The 23,734-nt window shown below is 43.6% G+C and overlaps 1 long non-coding RNA gene across 1 annotated transcript in view; it reads right to left on the reverse strand.

The window, feature by feature from the left end:
- The window catches only part of LOC142492116 (uncharacterized), a 25,219-nt gene extending 1,570 nt beyond the window's left edge, over positions 1–23,649 (reverse strand). Inside the window, exons 1-3 of the long non-coding RNA XR_012800751.1 lie at positions 23,496–23,649; positions 19,896–20,047; positions 1–216 (exon numbers count right to left, since the gene is read on the reverse strand). The exon at positions 1–216 is cut by the window's left edge and continues 1,570 nt beyond it. This is a non-coding gene — a long non-coding RNA (uncharacterized LOC142492116). The remainder of the gene's footprint in view (positions 217–19,895; positions 20,048–23,495) is intronic.
- Positions 23,650–23,734: the final 85 nt, after the last annotated feature.

Here is a 23,734-nt window from a genome sequence, read left to right on the forward strand (position 1 = left end):
CCATCTTTTTTTCATGTAGTTTCAAGATTTTTCACCTTAGGAGTTTTGGGTGCTGTTCGATTTTCTTTCCTCACTTTAGTCTTTTTGTTTTTGGGGGTCCCTGGTAGAGCTGGCATCTTTCGCTTTCTGATGGGTTTGACTACGAAGTAGCAGCAGCAAGCGGATTCTTATGTCTGTGGAAGCTGGATCGATCCATTGTTCAAGCTATAGAGATATCTGAAAGCACAAGTGAACAAGAGTTAGTTTTGATGTAAGTAAGTAAGTGTGTGTGATGGGTTTTACAAACCCGTCCCTTGAAACCAGCAGTACAAACAAAGGTTTATCAGGAATGCTGCCTGATTGCTGAAACTCCCCTGCTGAAAAGATAGGCAGCTAATTAAGGCAGAGGGCTAGCACCTACAGAGTCAGAGTAAGAGTGTCTCTCTCTCTCTCTCTCTCTCTCTCTCTCTCTCTCTCTCTCTCTCTCTCAAAAAACACACTAACTTGTGACTAGGGTAACACAACTAAACTCTCCTAGGTGCAGGGAAATCTACCTAAGTATTTTCCTCTGACTGAGATTTAGTCTGCCATGTCTTAGAACTGAAATCATCCTGTAGTTACAGATGCCCACCACCCCTCCCCCCTGTCTCCAGACATCTGGAGTAACTTGATTAGCCAAAACTTGCTTAGAATCTTAGAGAACTTTGAGAGAACGAAAAATATGATTTGTAGGGGTTTATAATACCTTTTGAGTTTCATTCACAAACTACTACCCCCCTATCAGAACTGTGAGAATATTCTCAGCAGCCAATCAGAGCAGGGCTCATCTGGCTGATGTCAGAGAAAGGGGCATGGCTATCTGCCGGGAAGACTCCGCAGAGTCTGACAGAACCCAAATGGCTGTTAGGGCCTTTTCCTCTGCCCCTCCTTGCTACCAAATGGCCCCACACCTCCATATCCTGGATTCCCTTTGAGGCCAGAGGGCTAGGTAGACATCATGTCTCCTATGCAAATGAATGCTTTAGGCTGACTGCATGGATTTTTATACATACAGTATAACACCCTCTGAACCATACTTTAATAAAGTATAAACCTGGGGGAACCTTATATAATGTGGGAAATTAGTTGGGGATATCTGGGCTTGAAAAACAGTAATCTGGGAGACATGGTGCAGCCCCAATGTAATTCACCCAGTGAACCCACAAATAGTGCCTGCACGCTGGGTAGAATTGGGAACCAAACGTTAGCTGGGCCCCCCGAACTCCTGCAAACAAAAGGAATACATTTTCGCCCCAATATCCCACCAAAAATTACACTCCCAAAATCTGGAGTTTCTACAACAAAGGGCACCCCAAACGCCCTTAAACAGCTCAGGTTTTTCTATACTTTACAGCGGACTTCCATAACACTCAAACCCAATATAGGTTCTGGGACACCTTAGCACTAACTGGGGTATCTCTATATTACCTAAGGATCCCCGCAGCTACAGAAACACTTTTCATCCCTGTGCCTCATTTTACTGTGCACATGCATATATACGTAACGCAGTTTGTTAAAGATATACACTTTAAAAACCTAATACTGCCTGGTATAGGAAATAGAGTAAAAAGCTGCACGTTATTTTTCAATAGCCATATTCCCCACACACTATTGCATAGTCTTAGTACGGATTCTAAGAATCCCCTCACAACCTTATGTATGATTGGAGCCCCTCAGAATCCCTAGACCTGTTCTGGGTGACCTGGGCATTTACTGGGTATACCCATTAACTTAGGGACCCATTGACTGTTTCAGGGCCACCTCACATCCCTATGCCCCTTTTGACTTTCTGGTCTGTGCTGAAACAGGGAAGGGGTCCCTAAGTTAATGACCCCAGCAAAGTTGAGCAGGAGGGAGAGGTGAGTGGGTTGGGTGGGGCTCCAGTGTAATAAGAACAGGAAATAAACTAGGCCTGCCAACTAGATATCTGCCAGCGTCCAACATTAAAGCCTTTACAACCTGGGTCCCAGCAAAGTGTTGAGAGTTGTCATTTGGTTTATCAGCTGAGTGGGTGTGCATGGTTTTGGTTGAATGAGTAGTGGAAAATGAGGTTGGGGCCCAGGACTACAATTATTACCTGAGTCCTGGCAAAGTGTTGAACAGATGTGTGTCAGCTTCGCGGTGTGTAGATAGTGCCAAACAGGATGTTGTTCCAGCAGGCTCAATGTGCCAACCAAGGGGGATATTGGACCATTGGGAGGGAGAGAGGTTGTGCCGGGTGGAGGTGTCGATCTGCCTAACAGCTGAGCAGAGTGGGTGGAGTTTGGGTTTTACAAAAAGGGGAAATTAACTAGATTTGCCGACACAGTAATTGGGACCCAAATCTACAGCAATTAGCTTCGCCTTGGCGAAGTGTTGAAAAGCGGGGTATAGAAGGGCCTTCCAGTTGAGCAGGATGATGGTTGTGCTGGTGGGCCCATGTGAGGAGCGGCGGGGAGGTTGTACCGGCGGACCCTATTTGAAGAGTGGGAGGGATGCTGTACTGGCAGTGCCTATGTCTTATAAGAGAAAAGGACGTTGTGGTTAATTAGAAGGGAATCTGACTAGGCCTAGAGAAGGGCAATATACCGATATGATAATAATATCATGATAAATAACATGGTAAGTTAATATTGAAATTTTTTAGAATTGTGATACTAATATCAGTCAGACTTGGATAGCATTGACATTTTAGGGACATCTACTGTAGTGACATGCAGTTTAAAACATATAAGAAAGTAATGGCCTATGTAAACGGAATCTCTATACCCATTTCCTACCCCTCTACCCCAAAGTGATTACATTACATTATTTATTTTAAAATGTAATTACTATAAAATATATTTAATTTGGGTGTGAGTCTAATTCATCCAGCACTGTTTAATAATGTTACTGTTTGTGTACCCAAGAGAATAAGAAATACATTTTATATTTCACCACAGATTTGGTACAATCTGTTCAGTTACACTAGTAGTGTACTGTACTACTGTATATTGTCATTTACTGATAATTTGGGGTGACCCTAACTCCTCCAACACTAGTGTTACTGTATTTGTACTCAAGAGGGAAAATACATATTAATAAATAGATTCTATGTTGATGACAGTATACGCCAAGTTTAAAGTTACTTGTAGACTTCAAGAGACAATATATATAGTTTTAAGTGTGTATCAATGTCTATTTGTTTCTGTATTGTATATACTATCCATATGAAAACAGTGACATTTTAAGGGATTTAAGTAATAATCCCAGAAAGACCTTTAATGACCAGGATGCATGAGTTTAACCCTTTAGCACAGGCATTAATGGCCAGGTAATCCCTTGTCCTTTGGATATTAGACCCTCTTCCTCCCTCACGAACTCCACAAATGTCTCCCAAGATACCCTTTCCTGCACCTTTTCGACTCATCACCCCGCCTGCTCCACAACCTCTGTGGACCCACCACCCGTTTCACATGTCCATCTGTTCCCCCCACCCCCCCAGCCCCACAGGTTTCTCATCTGCTCAAACACCCTACCACCTCAACATTCACCAAATTTAATTCACAAGTAAGAAGGGACACGGGCGCCCCACCCGTCCATCCTCAGCAGAACAGGTGACTGTTTCCACCCACTAACCACTAGCATGGCGCTGGGCTCACTGAATTCCCACCATGTTCACTGATGTTCCATTCTTTTGAGGTGGGTGGTCTGCGACCCTGGCTGCCATCTGATTGGGATGAGATCTGGTGGGTCTGTCAGCCGCCTGAGTGTGAATCCGGGGTTTCTAGTTGGCCAGAAGGTCATTATTTTAATACTGCAGCTGATTGGCAAGCTGTCAAAAACTCCTGTTATTAGTGAATATTAAGGCCCAGAGTTTTGACCAATCAGCATGCATTATTTCAATAATGCCCTACTGTTTAACCTATAATTGCAATCATAACATAATCATTAATAGAAATTGTCATGGGAGACCGGTACTTTTAACACTTACCTTCAGGGATCAATTCACTAGGCAGGACAACATTGTTGAATAAAATGGGGTTTATTTGGGCAAGCCCGCAGATATACAACAATGCACAAATACAAGGGATTACATACCAACTGGAGGTCTGGGGGGAGACACTAGCGTCAACTAGTGTTGAGGCGCCTGTTTCAGGAAGGCTTACCCTGTCCACTCCACGTCCAGGAACACACGGTACTCTTTTTGGGAGAGCCACCGTGCTCTCCCTGCTCGTTTCAGCGCCTTCCAATTCTCAGAACTTACTCTGAGAACTTGGATGCGAAAACTTGCTCCCAGTACTTATCCTCCGCTTGGCCAGGCTGCTCCGGCACCTCTATGATGTGCCCCCTGCTGGTCGCGTCACTGGACTAAGCCTGGAGTAAGTAAAATCATTCCTCAGAACTTGGCCGTGTTCTCAGAACATGGCCACAACTGTAGAATTTGTCCCCAGCTAGGCTAGGCTTTCCCAGCACCTCCGGGCCGAGTGCTTTGCTATTCCAAGCACAGCACTTCTGAAAAGTCCGCCAGCGCTTCACCGGGCCAAGTCCCAAGATCGTCTGGTTCTCTGATCGGCCGCTATCTTTAGCATGGAGTGCGGAGCAGCAGCCAATCAGAACATGGGTTTACACACAGTAGCCAATCACGAGCCAGGGGCTCTTCTGGCTGTAACCAATCAAAGCTGGGGGCGTTCTTAGGCTTAGGTTGCCGGCAAGGCGGGAAATATGAACTGGCCAGTGGAAATCATGCCTGCGAGCTCCGTCTCAGCAATGGCTTTCTGTGTCCAGCCAATTACCGCCCGCTGAGTAGGCTCTACAGAGTCTGGCTACAAAAAAGTGTCTCACCCGCTGAGAGCCCACCTGCAGATCTGTTCCTCTGCCCTTCCCCGTCTGCCATATGGCCAGACACCTAGCCCATCCATCCATTTGATCCACCATTGCCATACAGGCACCTCGGCTACTCTTATTACTAGGGCTGCCTTCCTAGCAATGGATTACATATACAAATACATTGTATTACAAAATGAGAACTTGGGCTCTAAAACTTGGATTCTAAAACTTGGATTCTACAACTTGGTTTTAAAACAGGCTCCTGCACTGTGTTTCACAACGCGGTTGTAGAACTTGCTGGCGGGGCAATGATATTATATAGGGTTATTTCATTAATAAAATACACCGTATTTATATACCTAGACACGTACCCGCAAAACATGCACGATTCACGGGTACAATTACAGTACTACCAGTAGAACCGGTCAGCAACACTTAACACACATTTGAACCCTTTTTGCCCCTAGCATCCACCCTTAAACTCCTGTTCCTAAAGTCCCGGTCCTTCAGCTATTTCCCATAAGGGATTTAACACACACAAGTTTACCCATCTTATGAGCATACAGAGGCGGCTAAGGAAACATGATTTACAGGGGATACAGTTAAAACACAGTACCGGCCCTATGGGCTTACATAGACAGCCCATTACACACGGTTTTAGGGGCAGCAAGCCGGGCTTCACCTTTATTATGAAGCCCGGCTAGCCCTACCCTGACAGAAATTATTTCAGATCATAAAACTGTTCTAATTTTGTTAGATTTGTTTTAAAAACCAAAAAATGTTTTATCACTATTAATTAAACAGCGCAATTCCATATGGCATACCACTGCTTAGTAAACACAGCCCGAAAGTCCATTTCAGAAAAATCACTGCTTGCAGATCGGAATGTGAGAAAAGATGGGAGAACAAATGCGTTCTCTTTTTTTAACATTTTAATAAAGAGTATTTGCAAGCTTCGTTTGTTCATTCTGGAAGCACCTAATTTCCATATAAAGTGTGAATATTTCCAATTCCACTTAGTTGTATCTACAGTAGGAACTTTCATTTGCGTGCCCTGGGATAACGTTGAGGAATGCATATTTTGTTTAAATCTCTTCATGCACCATCAGTACAGCTGTGGAGTGGATTAGAGCACAGGTAGTAAGTAGCAAGTAAAACCTCTCTGAACAAGTTTGTGGTAGAGAATACAAAACATGTACCCAGAGAAGTAAAATCCATCTTAAACAGATTGAATTTGTGTTTTTTCTTCTATTTTACAGGCACAACCATTTGGATTTGCTGAATTTTTATGAACTATAAGAAATGATGGGTCTTTGATTATTTGAGGATTTGGCTTTACTTTTAAATGAATTACCGAACTCGGGCATAAACAGGAGATGGTCACCATCTGAGTATTTTCTGATTTGAGCAATTTAATATCTGCATGCAATTACAATAAAACTAAATTATATTTACAATATATAGGTAGCCGATCCCCCTTAACTCTGATGCGGGGGAGGGGGAGGCTACTGCTGAGACTCCGGAGGCTGTGGGCGGATCGTGTGCCGCCAGAGCTCCGGGGTGGTCGGCGCCACAGGCGGTGGTCATCTTTGTCAGTTGCGCATGCGCCTTGAAGCCTCGCACATGCGCAGCGGCTAGGGTAGTGCGTCAGCCATTATGCAGGCTCCGCACGGAACCACAAGTCCCAGCAGCCCCAGGGGCTGTTTCACACGTGGGGCCTGACAGCCAATAGGGCTGCTAGATGCACGGCAGGCTAATAGTTACATTTGGTGCAAATCTGGGACAACGCCAGTTGGGAGCAAGACGGCAACAGATTAGGTAGTGTCCAGGGAGCAGTGCTTCCCTGGACGAGGCCTAGAGTTAACCCACAGGCCCCAGTTGGGCCCCGACCATTTCTAGTTTGTGGCTGCTAAGGGATCGGCCCCCAGATAGGGACATTTCCACTGTTGCCTTATCAGTGCAAGGCACCAGCGACAAGACACCGCGCGGTGACTTGTGGTCTAGGACCAGACAACCACTGAACTAAGAGACTCTTACAGTGAGACCCTCCAGTGGGAGTTCACCCCAAGCAGAGGCAGATGCCTTAGTAGATGGACCGGACAGACCTACTTTGGTGGATCAGATGGTTCTTTTGTGTTATTCGGCAGTACCCAGGTACTGGAGTGCTCATATCACGATTTAAGTGCACCAACGGCCACATATACTGTGGGTAGCGCTACTCCACACACACTCTTTGGGTGGGCTGATCTGTGGACACTAGCGGGTTAAGTGCCCAGGCACCTCAGAACTTTTGGGGGTTCCACCAAGGAGTTGCTACTGTGTGGACATTGTGTGGTCCCTGTTATATTTTGTGTGTGTTTATTGTCAGTAAATACCGTTGTTATATACCCAGTGTGTATTTACTGTGTGTATTAGGTTCCTGAGAGGGCTAATCCTACTGTATAGGATCTCTCCCAGGTGGAGGTGCTGTGTAACCATGAACACGATCACCCCAGGCTCCCAGTGGCAGAGGATCAGGCTCCTGTAAGCCACTCAGGTAACGCACCACAGGTAGTTTCCCTAGACACAGGGAAAGGGGGCTACATATAGGATTACAGTAGGATTACCCCTCTCAGGAACCCAATACACACAGTAAATACACACTGGGTATGTAATAATAGTATTTACTGACAATAAACACATACAAAATATAACAGGGACCACAGTGTCTGTGTGTGTGTGTGTGTGTGTGTGTGTGTGTGTGTGTGTGTGTGTGTGTGTGTGTGTGTGTGTGTGTGTGTGTGTGTGTGTGTGTGTGTGTGTGTGTGTGTGTCATAGACCCAGGATATCAGGCAGCTTCTGTTTTATTTAGAAAAGAAAGTGCAGCCACAGTGTAAATGTGATCCATCTCAGAGCTTCACAGTTCACAGAGATCCAGACCAGAGTTCACAGATGCTCTACAGTAATTCCTCTCACCTGCCCTGCTAATTGGGGGAACAGTGACATTTCAGACTGCACATGATCTTTTATCAAGCTCCTAATCCAGTACTGATGTAGCCAGGTCCCCAGGTCTGCCCTTACCTCCGCTGCAGTTGGGAGCGTTTGGCAGGTTTCCAGCGAGTGTACGGAGTGCTCCGGTATCTAGGAGGCTCCGCGGCGGGCCGAACGTCCAAGGCGCTGCCATTTTGAGGTTTGCGCATGCGCAACAAGCATGGTATGCGACGGCGCCTTCAGGGAGCTCGCGCATACGCAAAGAGTGAGCGTGGTAGCGCGCGAAGCCCTGACCTATCAGAAGAGGGCTAGAGCGAGGGACTACAAGTCCCATGAGTGCCAGGACCAACCACCTGATGCCAGGGAGCAATAGGGAATTAGAATCCTTGTAGGAAGGAAATAGGAGGTTGTGCAGGTGAGCACTTTAGGCAGTGAAATCTAGGAAGGGAAGGGGGTAGGAGCTGCATGTGTAGAGTGGCTAGTAACCTCTACACTAGGTCCCAGGTAGGCCCTGAGTCATATACAACTTGTGGTTGCTGTAATGACAGGCCCTAGAATAGGGAACCCTCCCCATTAGTGTTTATAGTAAGGGACACAGCGGACGCTGCATTTCCCTATCAGAGGTTTGGGACCAGACCTCTTCAGGGACAGTTATATATCTGGGTGAGATCGCCCAGGAAGGACGTCACGGAAGGTATCGTGTCTGCGGATCCTTTGTGAAGATTGTCTGCTGGCCCGAGTGCAGGAGCGCTCGGCAGGTAACCACACACACCAGGTGCACCAACTATAACATTCTCTTCATAGAGGCAGCGCGGTCACTACACACTGGGGTTTGGCTGTGGGACATTGGACACGTTGTGGGAAACAAAGTGGAGGGTCGCGTCCTGCGAGACGCTTTGGGTAGTTGTGTCTCTAGTGGGAAGGAGTATGTTATGTGTATGCCTGAGGTCACTGGAGTATGCTAGTAAAGGTACTTGTTATTTTACATCTGGTGTGTATCATTGTATTGGTGTACTATGACGGACAACTCCCACTCCATTGGGATCCCTCACAGGTGGAGGTGCTGCATCAAGTAAAGGTATTATATCGCCCCAGGCTCTCCATGGCAGAGGCCCTGTGAGCCAACAGGTTAACAACAGCATTAGTAGTCTTTCTGTGTTCAAGGGGGAACAGGGCTAAACTAAGAAGACTGTATAGGAGGGAGAAAACTCAATTTTCGTCTAGCAGTATCGTGGTCTGAGAGGGATGGGTGCAGGAAGTGTTGCGGGAAAGGTAAATTAGCTATTAGCCTGTAATTACCTACAATTGGCATTTACGGAGCTCCGTCCACCATCTTGGAAGAGGGCAAAACCTTATCAAACCTGTTAATAGTTCAGTGTTTACACATGAGAAATCACTACAGTGAAGCTTGGAACCATTGATACATATAGGGAGTTGTCCTTGATGAAAATTATTGTCCAAGCATGTATAAAACATATTAAAAAAAAAGCAATTGACTAAGACTAACCCTGCTTCCATCACTATCAGTAGTCTCTACTAGATATTTTTCACACATAATAATTAGACAGACCTGAACAAATCAGAAAATCACTTAGACCAGGAGATCATGCACTAAAACACTAAAAAAAAACAAAAAAAATCCTACGTAGTCAATAAAATAAAATAGCACACATGAATTGTGTACTCAAATTCTTGATATTATCAAAAATACTTAGAGCAGATTACAATTGAAAATGAATATCCAAATGACATTCAACATTATAGGGTTCGCTCAGATATAACATACATTCATACATCGATTTACTTACACCTAGAACCAATTTTTCTTACCTCAAATCACAATTTGTTATCTCAGATTGCAATTATTAAGGACCCTGGAAATATGACTGTAAAACACTTATGATGAAATTCCAACCTCTCACAAATAAGGAAATTATCTCAATTATTGTAGCACAATCAATATCAAATAGCATTATATTGACTGCTGAAAACAGTCGAAAAGGATATGATAGATAAACATTTTTGTAGAGCCATATATTATACCAGGGGAGCGCAAACTTTTGCTGCTTAGCCGCCCTGTCTTGCCTGCAGGTGCTCGCCCCCCATCCCCCCTCCACCTTGCAGCTGCATCGTCATTTAACGCGTGTGACATCACGTCACATGACCCCGTGGCGTTGTTTGACGCCACATTGCCATGGCGACGCGTCACACAGCCGTCTGAATGACGGTAAGTTGAGTGTTGCAGAGGCCTCACGCGATCCCCAGGCATTTAATTTAAATGCCTTGGGGAAGAGCACGGGGCCTCTGCAACAAACCACCAACACCCCCCCAGAAAAATCTCCCATCCCCCCTGGGGGGGGGGGGGCGCCATTTTGCTATTATACTACAAAAAGCTTCATATGTTTATATGAGGAGATAACAGTAGTGTAAAAGACTATCTGCACCCTTAATGTGGGAAACCCAGTGACGGTCAGATGGAAGTATAAGCAGCATGGTGAGCAGGCTGTAAAATAAAAGACATCAATGAGGACATACTGCTGCGGCACAACTGAGTCTAACACATCGCCGGCTTTTCCCTGGAATGCGACGCACTTCACCTGGAGCATACCGCATTCATTTTGCGTTCTCAGCCACGGGTCATGCGCTTTTGACGCGCGGTTGATGCGTTTATTGAGAATGGTTCGGATTTAATAGGTTGCAATTCTTCGCGTGTCCGCCAGATGGCAGATATTCATGAATTGTAATGCGCATGCGCTTCAGTAATGTGTCGACTTGCAGGTGTTTCGTGTAAAAAAGATACCACAGTGTGCTATTGTAACTTGGCCTTGAGACTGAAGGAAGAGGTTGCAAAAATGTATCAATTTAGGCTTTTCATATTAAAGAAAGACAAAGACCAGTTTCGGTTACAGTATTCTCCAGAGAGCCGTCGCCATGAGTGTTCAAGTGCAGCCCGCTTTCCAAAAACCCGATAGAAGTTATGCGTATTTGATATGGGCCGCGATTAATGCAACAGAGGATAAGATGGCAACAGTTGTTCAAATTTATCAGTATGTTATCGAAAACTATGACTTTTACAAATTTTCGCCAGCTCCTCATACGTGGAAGTGTGCAATAAGGAAAAGGTTATGTAGTGATCCCTGTTTTTATCGTATTGAGCCACAATTTGTTGGAGGGTATTGGTGTGTATCACCGGCTTTTTCCTGTATCTATGATCCTGCAGACTGCAAAAGGCGAAGGGTTGTATTAAAACCAACTAAGAAACGACAGTCGCTGCCAAGCAATGCACCAGCACTGGCTTCCAATAACGGTCCCACCGTCAGTGACAACCCTGAGCCTGAGCCGGATTTCGCGTGCAGTTTCGATTAAGCTTGCATGTACCTAAGAAATTTCCAGCCTCATCAGCTGACTACAGGTGGACTAGTCCCGCAGCAAACTATCGACGTGGATGATCAAGAACACTGGACTGGCAGTGGCCCAGCGCCGGCACCAGCTGAATGGGAAATTCTATGGTGAGTATTGTTAGTATTGTTGCTGTATTATGTCGTATTATTTTGACAATGCAGTATCAATATCGGTGCGATTCGAAAGTCAAGCGATTCTCCTGTAAGCAATATCATTGGCTGAGCGGCTTCTACAGTACTGTACTGCAGATACTGAACAATTGGTGGAACGCTGGGCGCATGCGCATTGGAACCTTCTTGAAACGCATATGTGTGTCATTACATCGAGGGTAGGCGCGTGCGCATGTGAACAGGAGACGCCCCCGAGAAAATTATTGGTGGGACTGGCTGGGAGCGTCTTTAGGGGGGCTGACCATTACAGTAAAACTTTCCTTTTTGTTTTTCCTCAGAAAAGAAAACGGCTAATGGAGGGATTTCTATGGCTAATATCGCTTTGTGTAACAATACCTGCACATTGCTGAATCGGATTTAAAAAGCCACGTACCGGAGTCTACAGTTTAGTGGCCGTTGTTATTGATTAGGATAGAATACTGTACCTGAAACAGTATGCTGATGTTTTCCGGCCGTACAGTATACAATACTTTTTTATATACAGTATACTGTGTAATAAACCCAAAAAAATAAAACTATGCATTTATTCTACATGTATTACAGTGCCAGTACATACAGTACAGTACAGTATGTGTCTTCTATTTTTTTTACTACTCTTATACTGAGCATACCTACAGTATACAGTGCAGTATGCCTCGACATTCTAGAAACACTGTATTTTGTTACAGTAGCAAAGGAGCCAATGGACCAATGTAAAACAAATAAACATGTTCTTTTATCGGTGGAGTAAGTACAAAAACATTTATTTACAAATACTGTACAATGTAGAAACATTTTAAGTGCACAGCAATTCAAAACATCAACAGGTGTATGGTTTACTGCTACATGTGTGAAAACATTTATGTATAGAAAGTAAAAACATTTACAGTCAGTCAGTATGGTTTACAGTCACATGTTTTAAAAACAAATTCTCTATTCATAAAATAAACAAAACGCAACATCTCCTTTATTAAAGAACGACAAGTCAAAACATATACTGTACAGTGGGATGGTGTGCAAAACAGTCTGCACCAGTACAGTGCTTGAGGGCAGCAAACAGGGTGGGTTTTCAGGGTAACCTTTGAAAACCGTGCCTGTTTGCGGCCCTCTGGGACTGGAATTGTGCAGGTCCTGTGTGTGTGGACAGCAAGTTAAAACATTTCTGTATAAATACAAGTAAAAAAAACACACAAAAACATCTCCTTTATTCAAGTACAGCAGGTCAAAACATGTACAGTACAATACAGTTCAGCACAACAGTATGGTCTTACCTGTGATTACAAAAAAAACTTTATTCATAAAATACAGTGTACAAATGAAACATCTCCTTTATTGAAGAAACATATACAGTACAGTGGGATGGTGTGCAAAACTGTCAGTCAGACCTGCACCACTACAGTCCTCGAGGGCAGCAAACAGGGAAGGTTTTCAGGACAACCCTGAAAACCGTGCCTGTTTGCGGCCCTCAGGGACTGGAATTGTGCAGGTCCTATGTGTGTGGACAGCAAGTTAAAACATTTCTGTATAAATACAAGTAAAAAAACACACAACATCTCCTTTATTCAAGTACAGCAGGTCAAAACATGTACAGTACAGTAAAATACAGTTCAGCATAACAGTATGGTCTTACAGAAAGTCCTCCACATGTCCGTCCATGGCCGATTCCTTGCATGGCGCAAAAGCCATTAATGCAGTCTCGAACGCCTTTCATTACAGGATCTGTAATTGGATAAAAGCGCCGCATTTCATCCAGAATGTTCTTTCTTAAATTGGCAGGAAGAGCCTTTTTTACGCGATTTCCTTCGTAGTTCACTTTGAAGGCCCAGTCGCAGTACAACGAGTAGGGAACATGGTGCTTAAAAAGTAACAAGGCATTCATGTGGGGTGCACCAGCACTCTTCACCCTATACTTCTCCCTGAGCGCCGGTGGCAGATCGCATAGGGTGATGTTGGGCACCGTATCGATGCGAGCGAATGTAGGTCTTTTGGGAGCGGGTGTGCTTGAGGCGACGGGCGATGGTAGGTTGTCTGGGAGGAAGCTTTCCTCTGGTCTTGGTCGCCGTGTTGTCTCCTGGCGTGGTCTTGATGGGGTTGTCATGTCCTCCTCAACGGCATACATGTACACTACATCTTCTGGTGGAGAGGGTGCGCTTGGTGATGGAAGGGGGTAGAAGGTCCCATTCATCACATCCATGTCACCCCCCTGCTCCAGCGTCGGGGAAACAGGGGCATTAACACCGAGCAAATAATGTATACCCGCTATGTCAGCCTCTATCTTCTCCATCCTTCGATCCATCCGTTGATCCATATGTATCATCCGTTGCTCCACATTTAGCATGGTCTCCAGAAGCAAATCTATCTTTGCTAGCACAATAGAGTTCCCGGGGAGATCCACAGTTATCCCATTCAGCATCCGGTCTAACGAACTGCTATTGTGCATGGCGTCTGGAAATCTGGATGGATGGGTGCAACGTAGGATGAGATGGGGGTTCCATGGAGAGAAGCGGCAGCGACGTCGAAGAAGGGTGGAGGAGGTGACCTGTGGATATCTGGTAGAGGAGAGGCGGCAGCATCATCGAAGAGGGATGGAGAAAGTGACCTTTGGATTTCCAGGCGAGAAGCAGAGTCGTCTAACAGCAAAGGAGAAAGTGACCCGTGGATTTCAGAGGCAGCGTCATCGGATAGAACTGGAGAGGATAGCCTGTGGGTTTCCGGGAGGGCGGCGGCAGCGTCGAGGACGAGGGGTGGAGAAGACGGGCTGAAGATTTCCGGGACAGCGGCGGCAGAGTCGTCGAAGCATATATGAGGAAGAGGTCTGCGGATTCGATGGGTTGGCTGCCAATCGTTTTGCGTCGAGAGTACATCACCGTATATCTTCTTGACATAATAAGGCTGACGTCAATGAAAACCCTTAGCCTTTGGGGTCAGCAGAAGGTTTTCTTTATTGGCCTTAGCCTGTCGCTTTTGCCTTGGCATGGAAACGGCAACCGCCTTTCGCTTTTTCTGCTTGACAGGCACGGCAGAGGCGAGTGGGATCCTGCATCCGTAGAATCGGGCTTGATCCATGGAAGCAGATGGCATACAGTAATGCAGTATCTGGACAAGGGCAAGTACAGATAAAGATCATCGAGTGGTGGGCTATGCAAAGTGTGTAACCTTTTATGCATGGCAGCGAGGTACAGGTGTTGAAAGTGGGTGTACTCTAATGTGAGTCATTACCGTATAAATACACCATCCATTTTGTGGATTCACTGCACATTGAATACACATCGACTAAACATCGAATATACATTCTTGTGTTTGTATTTCTTTCTACTTGCAGCAATGGTTGTTAAAAAGATTTCCAAGGATCTCAGCATGCGAATTAAGGAGATGTACACGAGCGGAAACCGAATTTCTGCTATCCAACGCAGGTTAGCTACTTCTGGCCTCGTTGTGCCAGCAACCACCGTGAGCTATCATGCACACGGAAAAAACAGAGACCGCAAAAGCGCACCAAGGGTAACTAACGCGTAAGTATATTTATACAACTTAAAAAATGTTTTCATTTTAATTGAAATCTAATATTTTTGTTATTTCTGTTGATTTATATTACAACAGTATATATATTTTGTATATTTATATTTATATTACAACAGTATATATATTTTGTATATTTATATTTATATTACAACAGTATATATATTTTGTATATTTATATTTATATCAGTACAGTATATATATTTTGTATATTTATATTTATATCAGTACAGTATATTTATTTTGTATATTTATATTACAACAGTATATATTTTTTATATTTATATTTATATTACAACAGTATATATTTTTTTATATTTATATTACAGTACAACAGTTTATATAATTTTTATATTGCTGCATATTAACAAAACAATATATTTTCTTTACATTGTAGGGAGACAACTCTTCTGGTGGACAAAATAAGTGAGGAGAATGATGAGAAGAGTGCATTGAGGATCAAACACACTCTGCAGGAAAATCACAATCTCACTGTATCCGAGACCAGCATAAAGAAGATGAGACACAGCATTGGATGGAAATATGGACGTGTGAGGTTAGTACTGGACAGTACCGGAGGTAAAAGTGTTGTTTAGGAAACTGTACTGTACCGCTAAAATTATTTATTCCTTGTCATTACAGAGCATACCCCATGATACGGGACGCAAACAAAATCAAAAGAGTGGTCCAGGCCCAGGCATGGATCGACAGTGGGGAAACTTTCCAGGATTGCATCTTCACTGATGAGTCTACTGTGTCGCTGGAGAGATTTGCAAGCTTTGCATTCCACAAAAAAGGCCGCATATCTTTGAAGCCGCGGCCAAAATACCCGTGAAGCTGCATGTGTGGGGTGCCATCTCTAGGCGTGGACCAGGATGCATTGTCATCTTTGAAGGTAAAATATATCAAATATAATGTAGCCTTATGCACTGTACTTTACTAGTGTAGCCTTACTGTATGCACTGTACTGTACTATTGTGCAGTTTTTTGAGCACTTTTCTTTCTTGCTATAGGAATCATGAATAAAGCTTTCTTCTAAGACAACATTATCCCTGAGATAGTGCAACACATCACACGCGAGTTCCCGAATGGTCACCGCTTCTACCAGGACAATGATCCGAAGCACACCGCGTCAACAGCGCATATCCTTGAGCACGGTATGAACTGTGTGAAGACGCCAGCGGAGTAAGTGCGGTAACCGTGTCTCATTTGTTTCCCACAGTTTTTACTGTGTACTGTATCTCTTAAACTAATTGTCCTTTTTTTCCAATGACAGATCGCCAGACTTCAATCCGATCGAAATGGTCTGGCATCAGCTGAAGGACCATATCCGGAAAGTGGCGAAACCCTCCAAAAAGGACGAGTTGTTGAAAGGCATAATGAGTTTTTGGAACGATGTACTCACCGTGGAACGCTGCAATAAATATATAGACCATATTGCCACTGTGTTGCCCATTGTCATCGCGCGTAATGGGCAAGCATCAGGAAAGTAGTACTGTGCTGTAGTATTGTAAGTACAGTATGATACAGGTAAGTATGGCACAGATTTTTTCTTTCCCAATAGTCAGAGTATACAGTAGTTACAGTTTTTTCTTTACAGAGAGAGCAGCACTAGCCATCAGGTTACAGTACATAGTATTTAACAGTAGTCAGAGTATACAGTAGTTCCAGTATAGACTAGTTTGACAGTACTACAGTAACTGCCTACTAACTGCTCAATTTTTTTCTTTCCAGAAAAAGTAGCACCAGCCATCTACAGTAGTACTACACATCACACAATGCCATAATACATTACGCACATAACTGCACTAATTTTTTGTTTTCTTGTCGTTTCAGGAAAAAAGGGTGGCCTGGGGGGAGGTGGGTTTTGTGTCCAGTCTAATCTGTTTGTACAGTAAAATGTACAGTATATAAACAGCAGTATTGATGTACACAAAACCTCTCCTCTCTCAATGAACTACTGTACTGTACACGGAATGAGGAACAAGATAAAGACAGAAAAAATTATATTACTATGTATACTGTATATATATATACAGTATATATATATATTATACAATACAGTATATATATTATTAAATAATATTCTTATAAATGTGCATAATTCATGTTTCTCCATGTTTTACAAACGTTTTCTAAATGTTTATCCAATTTCAATCTGCCAGAAGAACTTAATAAAGACTGCATTATGTATTATTCATGATTATTTTTAATTTGTATTTTTTTGTTCCTGAAAAATAAATATTTATTCACATTCCTGATAATCATAATCATTGACAACAACCACCCCCCACCCCACCCCTACAGTATAAGAATGAATGACAAAACAACATGAATCAGTTAATGGTTTTTTTTACTCTCAATTCTCACAATGCTGTGCAAATCAGATTTACATTTCAAATTCGAGAAGGGATTTTCCAAAGCGTTACCGTAAACAAAGCCTCAAAGTGTTGGGGGGGGGGTTGGGTGAGTCATGTGCAGTAATCAGCTAGCTCCCATCTCAAAGAGGCTTAGAGTACACGCAGGCGCAGTGAGGCGATTGACGCTCGGCATGGGACGGATTAAAAGCACAATGACTAACTTCAGAAAATGAATGACTCTGTGGAGAGGGGGGGGGGTTGGGTGACTCATGCGCAGTAAGCAGCTAGCTCCCATCTCAAAGAGGCTTAGAGTACACGCAGGCGCAGTGAGGCGATTGACGCTCGGCTAGGGACGGATTAAAAACACAATGACTAACTTCAGAAAATGAATGACTCTGTGGAGAGGGGGGGGGGTTGGGTGACTCATGCGCAGTAAGCAGTTAGCTCCCATCTCAAAGAGACTTAGAGTACACGCAGGCGCAGTGAGGCGATTGACGCTCGGCTAGGGACGGCTTAAAAACACAATGACTAACTTCAGAAAATGAATTACTCTGTGGAGGTGTCTGTCGAAAAGAGTTTGTGTGTGCGTGGGGGAGGGATGAAGGATTAGTTGTGCAGCAGTTCAAAGAAATTACATTCTGTAGAGTAGAGTACAATAATTTCAAAAGGCAGTTCATCATAATAATTTGATCAATAAACCCCCAAATACAACCCCCAAATACAGTACATAAAAAGCAAGTCACTTTATCTCCCTGTGCCTCAGGCACCAAAAACATAGATTGTGAGCTCCATGGGACAGGGACCTGTGCCTGCAAAATTTCTCTGGAAAGCGCTACGTACTGTATACTGTAACTAACAGCGCTATACAAAAACATGCTATTATTATTATTATTATAATATCAAGGTGATGCTCTGTGCAAATAAAATTCGAGAAGGGATTTTCCAAAACGTTGCCGTAAACAAAGCCTCAAAAGCCGAAAACATTTGCTTCCACTCTGCCGATGATTTGCTGATCACACACAGGTGTATCGGCGTGCATGGCGAGGTAGTGTTAGGTTCGCCAATGAAACTTCTTGCTGAATCTGCCAAAGCAAGCATGTTTTGGATTGAGCGGCCCATTTAAAGGCAGCGTGTATTTTTATTCATTCTCTGTGTTGTTTGGAGTGAGAGAGAGAGACACACAGAGCTGGGCGATTTACATATTTCATATTGACTGAGAGAGTTGTTGTGTATTGGGAGAGGTTTGTCCTGTGTTGTTTTGTTAACATCTTTGTCTTGTTTTCACTTTGTAAGTGTTCAGTGCGATTGTCTTTAAATTTCTTTTCTGTTCTTTGTGAGTGCTAGAGGTATGGCCGCAAGGCGTGGGAAGAGTGATGCTGGTGTGAGTGGTACTGGTAGTCGTGTGAGTACGCGTCTGAGTGAACGTAGGATTCAGGGGAGTGCTATTGCTGTGAGTGCGACTGGTGTTGCTGGGAGTGCGAGTGGTGTTGCTGTGAGTGCGAGTGCTGGTGGTGGCTCTGTTGATGGTGCTGCTCGGGTGTCTGTTGCTGGTGCTGCTGGGGTGTCTGGTGGTGGGGTGGTTGCTGGTGGCCCGCTTTTGGAGTCTCTTCCATTGGAAGAAGGAGAGTCCAGTCAGCAGCAGCCAAGCTCTGGGCCTGCACGTATTCAGAAGAAACGTCTGGAGCGGCCACGTAATCCTCGGTTCAATGAAGAGGAAAACAGAGTTCTTATCACAGGGATTTTGGAGCACTATGACTCTCTGTATGGCCATTTACTAGGTAACTCTATCTTTGCATTGATAGTTCAAAGACATGTTATCCTAGGTCATGTGAGATGTCTTAATATCAAACTATTATTCTCTAATATCTATCAATTAAAGTTAATTGTTACACACATTTTCCTTCATGCTTTAGAACGACCATAAAAATCAGTCTAAAAAGTTTGCCAAAGTTCATAAAATATTCATGCAAGCTTCCTTACATTTGTATGTTTACATGTAAATGCTCATGTGGTACACATAGTCCAAAGAATTTCAGCCAATTATTGTAACAAATTTCTTGTGGGAGAAAACCTAGGCATATAACTGCTAGGTTGTATTATAACCTTGTAAGAAACCGCAAAGATAACATGTAACTATTCACACATTCAGCAGACATCCATATGCGTTCAACTTAACACAACGTACACTTGAAGAGAGAAGAAATGGCAGAAGCTTCCACATTGCACAGCCATCCACGTAAATCATACAAATTTAGGATTTATGAAGCAATCGAATCAACGCCAGAGAAAAGTGCAAATGTGGCCAAAATCTATGACTTGATCCAAAAGAAATATCCATCCTGCCAAGAACCTGACAAACAATGAAATTTTAAAACTTCTGTATGATTCACTTTATCCGCAAATGAATGTTTTGAGCGTGTCCATGATCGGCTAAATCAACGATATGGATGCTGGCATGTTGGGCCATCATTTAAACTTACCATGGAACATGGAACATATCTTCTGTTAAATAGCATATTTTTGCCTAATACCAGTGACACTGAAGCCGCACTGACTGTCGCGTCTGCTGATATACCTGCACCCTACATTCATCAAGACCAGATGCAAGATGGACATAACTATGATATGTATCCAAACTTATATGGGCAATACCAATGTGGATGGGAAAACAACCAATAACTGTACGTACCTCCGGACGTCTTGTTTGAAGAAGCCACTGCAGATCCATATGACGCCCTCATGGAGATGTGCGTGATTCAGGATTCAACGGTTGCCTCAACCATGGATGATACTGTTGTGCCTTCCTGGAGCGAGCAGTTGCAGCCAAATCAGTTTTGACTTCTACAAGAATGATAAATACAAATTTCGTTATGCCTTTACTCAAATTATATATGTGTACATTAATAAAATACACCATTTGTTAGCCAAATGAGTGTATACAGCTTAACATTGCAGACAGCCTTACATGTAGCGTGCACAAAGACATTATTTCCTATAACAATATACTACATGACGAACCATTAGTACACATTGGTGACGGAGTCCTAAATCATAGATGCTTATCGCTTTTAATGTATCATTTCAACATGTTACACTAACTGTAACACACACACACCTCATTGTTTAGCATTCAACATATAAAAACAAAGTGTCGCCCACATATGACGTGGGAACCTGGACATGTCCCAAGGCATCCTTAAAAAGGTTACCGATGCAAGCCCTACCCCCAACCGACGTGCACGCGTGAAACAATATTGGCTGTGCCCGTAGCTTATTGTTACGGTCAGTGCAATGTGTCATGCGAGCGCGTCGGTGGGGCGGAGCATGCACAGCGCTGGAGGCCAATGTTCATTCAGTGCGAGGGGTGTTTGCGTGCATTTCACGTTGCCTTAACATGACGTCATACATATTTTGTTCGCTCATTGGCTGATCGTCCATTTTTGCCGTGGGCACTGTAAGACTTCAGGGAACACCTCTCCTAAAGAGGGTTCCTCCCTTGCCGCAACAAACCCAGCACTCCCCGGCCCCACAGACTCACTGCCGCGAGCGGGACCCTTCTCCTGCCTCTCTGGTTCCCACGGTTGCCTCAGGACGTGCGCATGCATGCGCACACACAGGGACTCCTCTGCCCTCTCGCGGGATGAACTCCCATCCCCTGCTCAGGCCGCGCGCACACACAGGGACTCCTCTGCCCTCTCGCGGGATGAACTCCAATCCCCTGCTCAGGCCGCGCGCACCTCCTTCCACTTCACTCCCCGCGATGGTGGATGAAAGCGCGCATGCGCGCACACGAACCAGGACTGTTATGTCCTCCCACAGGAGTAGTTCCCGCCCCCAGCTGAGGCTGTGCGTTCCTCTCCCGTGCGGCGCACATGCCTGATGCGCGTGCACCGCCCACAAGCCTCGCATCCAGCACAGCTGTGGCAATCTTGTCCCCACCAATCCCTATCTTCCCTGGGGCCGCTCCCTCGTCACTCCCCCTCTCCTATTGGTTCTTCCTCCTATTTATACCTTGCTCAGCCATTTATTCTTTGGCTGAGCATAGCTTTGTGTGACCTGTGTTACCCACGGTCGTGCCTGCCTCAGTTCCTTGTCTCTTTGTCTTTTCTAGTGATCCCTTGTGTACCGAACCGGCTTGGCTGTGGACCCGCTCTGGACTTCGACCCTTGGCCTGCACCCTGACTTCCTGGACTCCCCGAACCCCTTTACCTCGGCTTGCAGATTCTGACCTACCTCCCGGCTCTGGCCCCCAGGCTCTCGATACCAACTATCTTCTGGAACCCCCCTTCTCGTCTGGCGAGTATCTTACTCTATCTTATTCTCCCAGACGGTTCCAGATGCCTATTTTCCACTTTCCAGGCGAGTCTCCGTAGCTGTGGGTGCAGTTGTTACCCATCTCACCTCAGTTTCGGGGTCCCTCCTTGTCCGTGGTGAGCACAGCGTTACAGGCACACGTCCGTTTACAAAGTTTAGATATGTACGTGTGTTGAAGTGAATTTGTTTCGCTTCCATATCATAACTTTCAGCCATGATATGCATAATGCTAACAGCACCATGGAGGGACATGTATTGAACGCACAGCGTACACATCGTTTTGCGCATGCGCTAAGACTTAGTCCACACATTTGGGACGTGCGCGCGCAACAGACGTTGTGCGCGCACATTATTATGTATACAGGCACCGGAACTAACATATCAGTAGTAATGCCAGCAACGCGATTTGAAAAATGAGACAGTTCTGTATCTGTAGTTTTATCCTTGCAGTTTAAACATATACGTCACTTATGCGTGAATATCCACAATCATATAGAGATGTTTTAAGCGTTGTCATGCTGAGACATAGATAAATGTGCCATCTTTGAACATCATGTGTTTGCTGTATTTCACAGATAAATCGGATGAATACATGGGACCAATGTATGATTTCAGATGGCCCAATCGTTATATTAGATGATTGTGACGACTAGCGAACAACTATTATAATAAATATGTAACAATGCTTTCAATGATTGGTGCGCAGATTAACCATCACTACATAATGTTATCCTATTGTGCAAATATTTACTATGCACTTAATTATCATAATGATGTTGCTAACCACAGAAGTTAAAACTTCTATTGATATTTTTTTCTTTTCTACTAACATTATATGTATTGCCATGTGATATATGCAATCAACATTATCACTCAGCAAACACATTAATCTACTATATATTATAATCTCACGTGTGACTTGTCAAAGAATGTAAATGGTACATAACAACTTGTCGACATTGTATCTGAACGTACACAATAACAATAGTGAGGTGATAGAAACTGTTTAGTCGTGTGAATGTTATATTATCACCTAAGTTGTAGTGGTAACCTAACATGCATGAGCTAATGAATGTTAGGTAAAGATCATTAAACCATGAACTTTTGTGTGTACATTTAATTCACATGAGTAACTATAGTTTAGTGTTATTAGTAAACGTTCAACACATACATAGCTAAGTGAGGCCGATGATAAGAGCAACATTATTATGTTGGTTTATATTATTTCTGGTAGAAATACATGCATCACACCAAAACGACAACACACACACACACACAGTAGGTTGCTGAAATGTGTGCGTATGTAAATGTATACTTCATTTATGATCATATGTTGACATAGTTGTAAAGGATCATGATCATTTTGAATCAGTAAAGTGAATGAAATAAAAAAAATTAATAACTACATTGTCATTGTGTTGAATGATTTAGGAAAAGTAGAGAATTCCAAAAACTATACTTTGGAATGGTGTTAACATTTTGACAAATGTTAGATGAACGTCAAATCAACACACATATTTGACTTATACATACACATGTGACAATGTAGTAATGAACATGAAGATGAAGTGAGAGAAGAACTAATCACATACATTGCAATGTTAAAGATGTTTAACACATTAGGGTCTTTGCATACAAACATGCATTGAGTGTTAACATCGCTCATGTGCATGAATAGATGTTCTTCTCCCATAATCACTAGCTGAGCAGGGTTTATCCCCTTCTCTCCCCCCACCCCAATATTCCATGAATGGATGTTGTAACGTTGCCAAAATTACATGTTATGTAATGTACGTAATGATAAGAAAACACACTGCACAATAACCACCAAGTGTAGATAAACGCACGGACACAATACAGAAATGACATGTTTCTATTGTCACATCTTTTTGATTACGTTCTGTTTATACATCCTGTAACTATACCTGTATCGAGGTTTGCACATCTTATGACAGATGTGAATTGAAATACATACCATGAGCAGAAATTGGAGTGATATACCTTGAAAAAGAAAACATGAATGAATATAAATCATTGTCATGACATGTTCATTAAGGTAAGCAACACACAGAAGTGACAATTTTGTATGTGATAAGAATCAAAATCTATAATACGTCAAATATGATCTTAAATACACAATAGTGTACACATCATTGTGACACACATGTCACACTCCAAAAGAAACATTGTATGTAACCATACTGCACTAGCTAT

Source organism: Ascaphus truei, chromosome 4 (assembly GCF_040206685.1).
Source record: "Ascaphus truei isolate aAscTru1 chromosome 4, aAscTru1.hap1, whole genome shotgun sequence".
Taxonomy (NCBI): Eukaryota; Metazoa; Chordata; class Amphibia; order Anura; family Ascaphidae; genus Ascaphus; species Ascaphus truei.